The following is a 12,274-nucleotide window of genomic DNA, read 5'->3' as shown; positions in this document are numbered from 1 at the left end:
TTTGCTACAACCCTTCTTTCAGTGTCTGAGAGCAACTAATTAGTTAATATTTTAGGTAGTCTTTTAGAAATCACAAGACACAAATTCAGGTGAGATATTCAGGCATGTGCTACTTCCTTAAGATATTAACAGCTGCTTTTGGAGTGCCTGGTTGGCTCAGTCAGTTAAGCAAGCATCTGACCTCAGCTCAGGTCCTGATCTCACAGTTCTTGAGTTTGAGCCCCACATCGGGCTCCGTGCTGACAGCCCAGAGCCTGAACTTGCTTCGGATTCTTTGTCTCCCTCTCTCTCTGCCCCTCCCCTGCTTGCACTCTGTCTCTCTTTCTCAACAATAAATAAATGTTAAAAAAATTTTTTTTTAAGATATTAACAGCTGCTTTCGCTAAAAAAGTCTACATTATTAGAAGAGAACATGGAATATTACACTTTATTTTGTTAAATTTCTATTCTACAAAGATTCAAATCAGTTATGGACACAGCTCTGTAAAGCTGCCCCCAAGAAACTGGTGCCTTGCTATTTAGTGAAAACAAAATCATACAAATGTCAATTTTTCAGAAAGATTCAACTTCAACCTTGCATTTTTTATCTTGTTAAAACTGACATGTCTCTTTTCAGACATATAAGTTATTTTGTTTTCCATATTCCCAAACATCTTCTCAAACTGACAGTGCACATCTTTTTGAACTCAAATCAATGTGTACTAATTAATAGATCATTCTCTGAATTATACATTGAATGAGATTAAAAAAAGAATTCTGTTGTCTGCCAGGAATTTTTAAAGGAAAAATATTCTTTAGATCTTTTAAAAATGTATACACATTCCAGGTAGATTAAATATAAAATTATGAAAATACTAGGGCACAAAGAAATAATAAGCTTTTAAATATTTCCATGTGGTGATAGAATTCCTTTCCAGACTGTATCATTTCCAGAAGAATTCTCTGCTTCAGAACTTAGTAAGTGGAATAAACGACTATATGTTGCACATTGCTGTAAGAGATACAGAGACTGAGATAGAGATAGAGATATATAGATGGATACAGACAAACACATAAATATACACATATATGTATGTAAACACATAAATACATACAAATATACACACACATTCATTTATACACACACACAATTCTACATATATACAAAATAAGCAAGAGAAAGACCACTACCATTAATTAAATACCTGCTGTGTGCCAGGTATTTTTTGTGCTTGGAGATTTAATCTTCATCTAAGCCTATAAGGAAATTATTATTATTATTACTATTATTATTATTGTTGTTGTTGTTGTTGTTATTGTTACTTCTCACATGCCAAACTTAACCCAAGATCAATATAAACAAATAACACGGCAGAGCAAACATTTGGCCCCAGGTGTGTCAAATGCAAAAATGGGACTATTTCCTACACGGTATGCTTAAAATACGTTTCAGATTTTAAGTATTGCTTTGTGTCTCTTTAACATAAAAAAAAATCATTCTGGCACTAGGAAGAAACATAGCTGATTTCTGAAACAAAATCTGATTTTATTCCCAAAATTTCAATATGGCAAGGGAAAAGTTGCTACAAAGATAATTCTTAGTTGAATATGTTCAAAATGTAATTCCTTGGTAATCTGGGTTTTGGCCAAGACAAATCAAAATCATAGATATATTACAAATGCCAAGTTTTCAAAGAAACAAAAAAAATGCAATAGCAACAGATGCATTCTCCCGAGACATTTGTGTTGAGCCTAGCTGTATCCAGAATCTGAAGAAAAGGGGGATTTTTTTTTTTCTGTTTCGTTTTTATGAATAATAAATTCCTGGTTTCTGTTAATGTCAACCAGTTAAATAAGATTATATTTACTCCTTGGAAAATTAAACAAAAGAATATACTGAGAAAGAAAGGAGAAAGGAAAGAGAAAAAGAGGGAGGGGAAGAAAGAAAAAAGGAAAGAAAATTTTAAAAGGGGTTACGAAGGAGTCCATATCTGGTACTTTTAAAACCAAATCTATATTTGAAAATTTGTATTCAAAGATGGGATACAAAGAGCATCTGTGTTTTTCATTTCTTTTACAACATACTAATGTTAAAATTAACAAATTAACTTTAATTTACTTAAGTAAAAAAGTATTTCTGAGGATGGTGGACCACTGCACAAAATGTATTAAAATTTAAGGAAAGAAGCTATGAACAACTCGATAAAGAAGAGTGTTTCATTATTACAGAATGAATTTGTGTTATGTTACCAAAAAAAAGTATTTATTTTTAAAATCAAAACTGAAACATCTATCTTAAAATAAAGATACATTTATGCTAGGTAAATAAATTGTCATAAAAAGTTACTAAATATATTCAAGTATAGAAGTCTTCCTTTATGGACATTAGGACTTTCCCCAAATGAAACAATGTTTTGCGAGATCACAAAATATTGATTTTAAACTGCATCTTTTTAACTTTGAATACTCAGATCAAATTTGAAATTACCTTTTTCTCAGAATTCTAACTAACCAAATCAATGAGATTTTTGATTTTTAAAATTATATTAGACTTGCAAAAAATTATCTAAAATATCTTATTTTTTAGAGTAGTTTTATATTCAAAGAGAAATTGAGCAGAAAGTACACAGAGACCCATACATAGTCTCTTCTCCATCTCCAAAATACATAAAGTTTCTATTATTATTAACATCTTGCATTAGTGTGGTACATTTTCTACAATTGATGAACTCATACTACAACACTGTTATTAACTAAAGTACAGAGTTAGGGTTCACTGTTAGTTTTATACAGCTCTATGGGTTTTGACACATTCATAATGTCATGTATCCACCATTACGTTACTATACAGAGTAATTTCACTACTCTAAAAGTCCACCTATTCAAAAAAATAAAAAATAAAAATAATAAAACTCCACTAATTCATCAGTCCCTCCCTACAACTCTGGCGACCTCTGATCTTTTTAAGGTCTCTGTAGTTTTGCCTTTTCCAAAATGTCAGAGAGCTGGAATCATACAGCACATAGCCTTTTCAGAGACCTTCATTCATTAATATTAAATTTCCTCCATGTCTTTTTGTGGCTTAATAGGTCATTTCTCTTGATCAATAAATAGTCCATTATATGTATGTATCACAGATTGTTTACCCATTCACCTCCTGAAGAACATCTTGGTTGCTTCCAAGTTTGGGCAATTTTGAATAAAGCTTCTATAAACACTCTTGCACAAATTTTTATGTGGACATAAGTTTGCAACTCATTTGGGTAATTACAAAGTAGTACAATAGCTAGACTGCATGGTAAGTATTATATGTATGTTTAACTTCATAATAAACTCCCAAACTGTTTTCCAAAGTGGCTGTATCACTTTTCATTCCCACCAATGAATCACAGTCCTTCTTGCTCTACATTCTTGACAGCATTTGGCATGTCAGTGTTTCAGATTTTAGTCATTCTAATAGGTATGTAGGGATATCTCATTTTTAAATCCTAATTCCCTAATGAAATAAATACTAAGCATCTTCTCATTTCCTTGTTTTCCATCTGTATATCTTTTTTCATTAGATCTGTTTAAAGCTCTTGTTTATTTTTATTTTTTTAAATTTTTTTAAATGTTTAATTTTTTGAGAGACAGAGAGAAAGAGAGAGAGAGAGAGACAGAGCAAGAGCAGGGGAGGGGCAAAGAGAGACAGAGACACAGAATCTGAAGCAAGCCTCAGGCTCTCAGCTGCCAGCACAGAGCCTGATGCGGGGCTCAAACTCATGACCGCAAGATCATGACCTGAGTTGAAGTTGGATGCTCAGCTGACTGAGCCACCCAGGTGCCCAATCACTGTAGTTTTATACAAGGTCTTGAAGTCAGGGAGTGTCAGTCCTCTAACTTTGTTCTTCTTCAATATAATATTATTTACTTGTTGTCTTTTGTTTTCCAGATAAACTTAAGAATCAGTTTATCAATATTCACAGAATAACCTGTTGGTATTTTATTGTGATTGTGTTGAATATGTAGATGAAGGAAAGAAGACGCGACATTACAATTATATTGCATTTGTTTCTGCAGAGACATGGAATATCCTGTAAACCTTTGATTTTCTTATCTTTCATCAGAATTTTATAGTTTTCTAATATTTTAACATATAAATATTATATATTTTAATGTATGTATTTTATATTATATATATGTAATATTGTATTTTATATTAGATAGATGAGAGAGAGAGAGAGAGAGAGAGAGAGAGAGAGAGAGAGAGATAATAGGTTTGTACCTGGGTTTCAGGATATTTTTGGTGCTAATATAATGGTACTATATTTTTATTTTTTTGAGTTTTATTTATTTTGAGAAAGACAGGAAGAGGAGCAGAGAGAGAGGGAGAGAGAATCCCAAGCAGGCTCTGCACTGTCAGTGCAGAGTCCCATGTGGGGCTCAATTTCATGAACCACGAGATCATGACCTAAGCTGAAATCAAGAGCTGGATGTTCAACCAGCTGAGCTTCGCAGGTGCCCCAATGGTACTCTATTTTTCATTTCAAATCCCAGTTGTTCATTGCTGGGACAAAGGAAAACAACTGACTTGTATATTAATCTTGTTTTCTGCAACCTTGTTATCATTTATTACTTACAGGAGGTTTTATTTGGTTGATTTCTTTGAGATGTTCTACATAGATAATCATGGTATCCGCAAATAGTCGTATTTCTTCCTTTCCAATCTGGCTGCTTTTTATTTCCTTTTCTTATTACCTTAGCTAGGATTTCCAGTATAATAGTGAATAGAAGTGATAAGGACACCCTTGCCTTATACCTGATCTTAGCAAAGATGCACTTAGCTTTTCATTAATGGCTGTGAATAGCATAAATATCCATGCAACCATCAGCCTAGTGAATCAATAGCATGTTGCTGACATACCAGAAGCTCCTAGAAACTCCACCTCAGTGTTTACCACCTACCTAGAATTTAACTATTATTTTTAATTTTGCTGTAATCACTTTTTTGGAACTTTATAGAAAAGAAATCATACATACATTATTCATTTGTGCTAGGTTTTTTTCACTCAACATTATGTTTATGAGATTCAAGCATGTTATTATTGGTATACTTAATCTAGATTCATTGATTATATATATGTAATATTGTACATATTACAATATACAATATTGTAGAGAAGATCCACAAAAGTTTTCTGTAAAAAATAATATTTTCCAATCCTTCATCAATCTCAAACCTGTAAATAAGTGTTTACCACTTACTCGTCAAATCTAAATAACTTTTTTAAAATTTCTGTCACACTTTTCAATAGCAAATATTAAAATTTTACATAAGGAACAACTGTTTCACATCAGCGAAAGGAATAATAATGTTTGTAATGTTTCCCAAGGCATCGCTATCTAATTCAATGACAGAAAAATTTAGAACTAAATATCTAAGACCAAAACCACTAAAGTTTTTTTTATCTACATAGTTTATGCTAAATTCAAAAATCCTAATTCATAACTGTAGTGTTGGAAATGGCCAGAGTGTTTCAGGCTCTATCAAATGTTCTAAACAATATTAAATGTGAACTGATAAATTATGAAGATTTCTTACTGCAATCTACTTTGACAACTTTGTCAGATGCTATGTCAATAAGAATATCACACTTAAAACTTGTAAAATTCATGTTTCAATTTTGACATAATTTCCATGATTCAGACTTTTTAAAATCAAAACAATACTCTTCCACTGAGCTCATTCACTGAAGAATGAAAAGGGTTATCAACTGTTAAGCGAAAGTCAAATTTCTGGCAGTAAGCCGTATATCACATATCAAGTGCCTTATCACAAGGGTGATGCAGTAAGTAACTTTTCAGATAAAAGTGACAACTGACAAGAAATTTCTTCCCAAGTAATTTTCCTAAAATAAGCATTGCCTTTAATCATCATTCTTCCTACCAATTTATAAACAGCAACTGAATTCTTTCTATATAATCATGAACACACATCTTTTAAGTTCTTCCTAATGAGATAGGGAATCAGTCCTTCCAGTACACTGAGCTGACAAAATTTATATATTTTTATAGTGGATTATGGATACAAATTCATTCCAATTCATTTTCACTATGGAAAGTGAAAAAAAGGACTTAATGTCTCTCTTACTGGAAGGTGGATTTAAATAGATATATTAAGATAGTCTTATTCTCGATATAAAGAAATAAAAAAGAAAAAGAAAGAACTAAAGTTTAGTACAAAAAGGGATTATGATGGCACAATTGTAGATACTAAATCAAAGGAAGTTACCTTCTTTTCATCAGAATACTCTCAAAATTCTTAACAATTCTTTGCCAGAAGATAAAATTAAAAATAATCCATTCTGCATTAAATAGTATTATTGCAAAGCATCACCTTATGTTACGATTCAGAAAATGTTAACACAAATAGAAATTTAAGGTTAACAACAAAAACACCTATATATTTTGTACAGAAAATACATCCAAATATTTGCATCACATATTTTTCTACTAATACCTGAATAGCTACAAAAACTGAGGGATGGAAAATATAGAGTATAGATAACTTACATTTGGAGGGTTAGACTTTAATTCTCTCTCCCAGGATTGAGGAGTCTTACTCTTTGTGCTTACAATGCTTCTTTCTCCAGGGTATTCTTCTACTTCCAGAATAGGTCAGGACAAAGCTTCAACAGACTTCTATTATTTGTTTGATCTAGGGGGAAATTATACTTTTAATCAATTATTACAAAACGCATCAAACTTTTTCTTACTGTGCTGGTGGGTGGGGGCTTCTCATTATTTTCTGTTGGATCTGATGTGAACAGAGAAAATAGGAATTGCCATTGTTGAATATTATAATAAATAAATCAAGTACTTTAAATTAACACCACTAAAAGAAACCCACATCCATCTTCTTTTTCATTTTTATGGCTAAGCAGCATAGCAAGAGAAAATTAATATTCAAAATCCAAATGACTACAAAAGCCTACTCAAATGTATTTTTAAAAGACTTTAACATAATTTTGCAAATCCATGAGTTTGAATGGACTGGCAGAGACGATTAGGTATCAAATATTTTTACTCATTCATTTTAATGTCTTAGAGCTAAAGAATTACAGGATGATTAGAAAAGTGTAAAGGAAAATCCATTTTTAAAAATTTTAATGGAATAATAAAAAAAGATGATTTCAAGAGCATGAGACAGACCAGAAACAGATAGCAGAGGGTCTGTAGGCAGGGCAAGAGATCTGGAGTAAAAATTTTAAAGATGATACAAAGGTTAGGAACTGCTATTCAAACAAAGCATGTTGGTCAAACTAAAGTACACAACATGGGTACGTCCTAAATCTTGATTCATGTTAATTCTCTAGCAAATCTATAAGATGTAAAAACGTAACACATACTACCTTTACAAGGACACTGAAATGTGATGTATGATTATCTGCTCCATGGTGGTATGAACATTCATAATTTTAAGGAAATTAATTGTATTCTACAAATTTTATCAAATTATAGTTTTCTAATAATGGATATTTTCTGCCTCATTAAAATGAAATATTAAGATAAATGTCTTCAACTTGTGCCATACCCTAGATCACGCTCTCTTAAAGTCATTCATATTGCGTTCCATTAAATAATAAATTAGAATGTAGGGGGAACTTTTGGAGAAAAACTGGAAATAAAATATAGACGTTTTGGGGAAACGTATCATTTAAAGCCAGTTTTTGCTCAGATATATAAGAGTGTTACACTTGTGATTATTATTACAAAAAGAAAACTATAATAGGATTATGATAAATAAACAAAATCAATCAGTATCTGTATCAAAATAGCCAGATAGGAAAACCAGAGATACAGAGGCAGAAGAGTACTTCTTTAAGCCATCAGTGTAGTCACAAATTGATACTCGTGTGGTCACCTTTGTTTTTAACCATTGTAAGGGATATTTACCTGGCATACTCCAAAATTATCTCCAGAAGAAACAAAAACACAAATTAGGCTACTAAAAATTAAAGCTTTGAGGAAACAAACTCATTTGAGATTAGATTTTAGGATTACAGAAAACTGCAGTTTTCTTTTCAAAAGATACAATTAATCTTGGCCTAATGTAACAGTCTTACTACTCAAATTTATAAACATGCACTTTCTGTATGAATGTCTCCATATGGCTTTTCAAACATAGGTAGTTCCACTTTTGTTTCTAGAACACAGGAATGGTTTTGCTGTATTTTGGATCAGTGAAGATCAATGTGCATTCCTTTAGGGAAGCCTTTTGAACTGACAAAGGATGAATGATTGACATCAGTAACAAATACTTTTTGTTGTCCTGGACTGACATGTCATTTATAGCAATACCTATGCTAATTAATGCCATACATATCTACCAGATGTGTCAGAAAAATATGCCAGACCCTTCAGAGAATATAGCTTGAGTGTAGCTAAAATTACATTATAGATATGGAAATGTATCCCTTTGTGATATAGAACTAATCTCCCTCCCTCCCTCCCTCTCTCTCTCTGTCACACACACATTCACACACATTCACACACACATGTGCACACACGCAGAATATACTTTCTAGGGTAGAGAAAACCCCACTTATCCATATAATTACCTATACCTTGTATTTTCCACTGGTATTTTTTTTGTTTTTGTTTTTTACTGCAGAAAGCAAACTGTACCTTACCAAGTTTTAATACACTATAAACTCAACCCTAAGAAATACAGCACATAAAATATAAAAAATACAAGTTGTGGCCTTCACAAACTACACTATCATCATGACACTTTACCATATTATATTAAAATTTTGTTCTCAGATCTTCAACTACACTGGTAGATCATTAACAATGAGTACTATTATTAATCATCTTCATTTCTCCATTCTCTAGGACATAATTTGGTATACACTGGGTACCAATTTTTGTATGTGTGTATTTCTTAAATAAAAGTAAAGTTCTACAAGGTCATCAAAATTACACATAGCATTTTTGTCAATAAATTCAATATATACAGAGAAAGAATAATGTTGGCAACTAAAACCCGTAGTCATTGAATCAGACAAACTGGTAAAGAACTCCTCTCAGCGGCTGGCACATAGCTAGCACTCAATAAATGTGAACTGTGAACTATAATCAGGGTGAACATTCCTCCCTGATTGCAGGGGTTAAATGACATTCATCCTTACTATAATTATTAATAGTTATCCCTTTCCTTCTTAAAAGTCTCCCAGTTTAGATGATAACTTTATATAGTCATTGAAGGTAGAATTAATTATTATTCATTTATCATTTGATTATTTTTGTCAATAAATTTTTGTTTTTTTTTCTTTTTCCCATGATGCTGTTATATGACAAGAATATTTTGTTAGGATTAGAATAAACAAGATTCATTCTTTTAACGTGAACAAATTCACATAGATGGTCAAAGGTTTACTAAATCCTCACATCCTTAAAGCTAAACATTTTATAATCAGCGTAAGGATCACTTCCTAGCTGACAAATCCAAATGTGAATTCTTAATTCTTGATTTGTGTAACTTCTCTCACTCAGTTTATTTTTTACTCCTTCCTTTTTAAAACTCTCCCTTTGGCTTACATGACACTCCTCTTTCTGAATTCCTCTTCTAACTCTGAGATCTTTTTTCAGTCTCTACTAGTTCCTATTCTTAGGAGTACCTCCTCAATGTCACTTTTCCCAAGACTTCATTCTAGACCATGTCTTAACCAGCCACTGTATTTCCAGTATCAACCACTACCTGTGGCAAACAATACCCGAATGTATATATTCAGTCCACACCTCTCTCCTGACTGGCAGATGTAAAATTCCTACTGATTGTACAATGTCCTTTCTCCAGTCTTAACTCCCTCTAACCCGCACTCCACAACACAAGCCAAGTGGGTTTTTACTTTTTTGTTTATTTTCTGAAATACAAATCTAATAATATTCTTTCTAGCCGAAGGAAACGGTCAACAGTTAAGGAAGGAATGAAGTCCTTCAGAGAATTTACAGACAACAGAAGACGAGGGGGGAAATCCAAACCTACTAGAATGAGAGGGAATCTATTCGTGATATCTCATTTGTAATGCGAGCATGTTTCACTTACAAAAATTATTGCATGCTGTGGTTAGGTTTCAGGGCAAATATTACTAGAAAGAATAATATGGTAAACAAATACATTATGAGGATCACAAAATACCACTCACAAAAGAGCACTCAAGTTTTAAGTATATACCATTGACTCTATAAAGTCTCTTCCACCTCTACAATGATAGTCCTTTTCCTGTTTCTCCAAAGACAATTTCAAATTCATAGTCTTCACATCCATCAAATATCTTCAAACACCATTCTCACCATTATTCTTTGCAGAATACACCCAATCTGACAAAGTTTTCCAAATATATATTTCATAAAATGGCCAAAGCTAAGACTGAAGCAGGTGGGTGTAAGATAAAATAAAGTTGTAGGGTACTAAGGTCAAGTCTCAAAAGGGGTGGGTTTTAACCCTCTCAGATGACTGTATTTGCTACTGCATTTGTTGTGTAGGCATGCAGGCTTAGTCTTGCCAAATGTGAATTTTTAAGAGAGGTTGAAAAAGCAATGTGTGTGTGTGTGTGTGTGTGTGTGCGCACGCGTGCGTGCGTGTGACCGAGAGACAGAGAGACAGACACAGAGACATAGAAAGATTCAATTTTTAAGATTTAACAAGTTTTATATTTTTTTTAAAAAATGGTAAGTATTAACAAATATTATTTGCAAGCTCTGTAAGGGACATGGATCACCCCTTTTTGACATCAAGGTTAAGTTGAAGAGCTTAGAGCCTATGACCTAAAAGCCATGTATAACATGGTTTATCAAGGAAAGTGTGGTCTGTGTTCTGACCAACCAATAAAAACTCTTTTGGCATATAATCCATTTACATGTTAAGATATGCTTGCTATTTAATTTCATTATCTAAAACAGCCTGTGAGTGCAACTTTCCATCCTCTCTTTGACTCAGCTCTTTATCCTCTACTGCCTCTTAAACATCTTCACTTGAATATTCTGGTTCTGACCCTTCTTCAAATTAATAATGGCTTATATGTCTTCAGAATTGTATCTCAAACCTTCTCTTTACTCAAGAGCACTCAAGTTTTCTTAAATATATACCAAAAGATGTCTCTATAAAACATCCTAAAAACAATGTCTCTTCCACCTCTACAATGATAGTCCTTTTCCTGTTTCTCCAATGACAATTTCAAATTCATAGCCCTCACATCCACTAAGTATCCTTGAATACCTCTCTTACCATTAATACTTGCAGAATACACCATTATCTGACAAGGTTTTCCAAATATATAAGATGTTTTTATAATCTATTAGACTGACATGGGGGAGAACTGAAACACATGAATACCTAAATTCAATAAATTTGACTTCAAATCATAGAAATATTTCCCTGGCGCCTTTCCTTATGAATGTATCAATTAGTGTCATTTAACAGAAGGGGTTCCTCAATATCTACCAAGTAAATCAAAACTTATTAGCCCAAAACCTAAGGCCCTTCATTTTAGCATCTAATCTGCCTCTCCCATATATTGTTCCTCTTACTCTCCCTTACATTCCAGAATAGAATCAACCATTTCATGCTTGCCTTGATCAGCCTTTAAAGTCTCAATTTGCTCCATCTAGACTGTCTGTCACCTCTCAAATTCTATTTGTTCAAATTGCACTATACCTCAATTCAATTACCATCTCCTCCATGAAGCACTCCCTTATTTTTTTAGCCAGAAGTAATCAACCCGCATAGCATTTTCTCCATCTCACATGTAATTAAAAACTACTGAAAATACAGAATATGCCTTATTTACCTGTGTCTTTCTTGGAAATAATTTTTACTACCAGTATTTTCAAGTTTAAAAAAAAAGCCTGTCAAAAATATCTGTCATGGAGAACTACCAAGTCATTATTTGACTTATTCTGTAGAAAACCTAATAGACAAACTATTCTTAGTCAAATAAAACATTTGGTTTGAAATATCTACTCTGAAGTTCTCAACCAATATTAAAATTTAAAACTCACTGGGGTGCCTGGGTGGCTCAGTCAGTTCAGCATCTGACTTCAGCTCATGTCATGATCTCACGGACCGTGCGTCCGAGCCCCACATCAGGCTCTGTGCTGACAGCTCAGAGCCTAGAGCCTGCTTCGGTTTCTGTGTCTCCCTCTCTCTCTGCCCCTCCCCTGCTCGTGCTCTGTCTCTCTCTCTATCAAAAATAAACATTAAAAATTAAAATAAGGGGCGCCTGGGTGGCGCAGTCGGTTAAGCATCCGA

General features: G+C 33.0%; 1 protein-coding gene across 10 annotated transcripts in view; it reads right to left on the bottom strand.

Annotated features, from left to right (window-relative positions):
• FOXP2 (forkhead box P2) overlaps positions 1 to 12,274 on the bottom strand; it is a 565,307-nt gene that overhangs the window by 490,552 nt on the left and 62,481 nt on the right. For 9 of the 10 annotated variants that reach the window (XM_045041043.1, XM_023240626.2, XM_045041055.1 and 6 more), the window contains exon 2: positions 6,532 to 6,676. The exons of the other annotated variant lie outside the window; for it this stretch is intronic. The gene's annotated coding sequence lies outside the window, so the exon portion shown is untranslated. The remainder of the gene's footprint in view (positions 1 to 6,531; positions 6,677 to 12,274) is intronic. 10 annotated transcript variants of the gene reach the window in all.

The sequence above is a fragment of the Felis catus genome, chromosome A2 (assembly GCF_018350175.1).
Source record: "Felis catus isolate Fca126 chromosome A2, F.catus_Fca126_mat1.0, whole genome shotgun sequence".
NCBI lineage: Eukaryota > Metazoa > Chordata > Mammalia > Carnivora > Felidae > Felis > Felis catus.
The sequence above is the reverse complement of the archived record's forward strand: the minus strand, read 5'-3'. Positions and strand labels throughout refer to the sequence as shown.